Source organism: Hyaena hyaena, unplaced genomic scaffold, assembly GCF_003009895.1.
Source record: "Hyaena hyaena isolate Hyena2069 unplaced genomic scaffold, ASM300989v1 scaffold_420, whole genome shotgun sequence".
In the NCBI taxonomy this organism is placed as follows: domain Eukaryota; kingdom Metazoa; phylum Chordata; class Mammalia; order Carnivora; family Hyaenidae; genus Hyaena; species Hyaena hyaena.
The window spans coordinates 196,195-196,454 of record NW_024081045.1 but is presented as its reverse complement, the minus strand read 5'-3'; positions in this window follow the sequence as shown (position 1 = coordinate 196,454).

Here is a 260-nt window from a genome sequence, read left to right as displayed (position 1 = left end):
TCTCCCCCTTGTTCCTCCGTCAAGTTCCTCCTAGTCCTCCTATATGTGCAAACATATGATATTTGTCCTTCTCTGCCTGACTTATTTCGCTCAGCATAACACCCTCAAGGTCCATCCACGTTGCTACACATGGCCAGATTTCATTCTTTCTCATTGCCATGTAGTATTCCATGGTATAGATAAACCACATCTTCTTGATCCATTCATCTGTTGATGGACGCTTAGGCTCTTTCCATGTTTTAGCTATTGTGGAGAGTGCT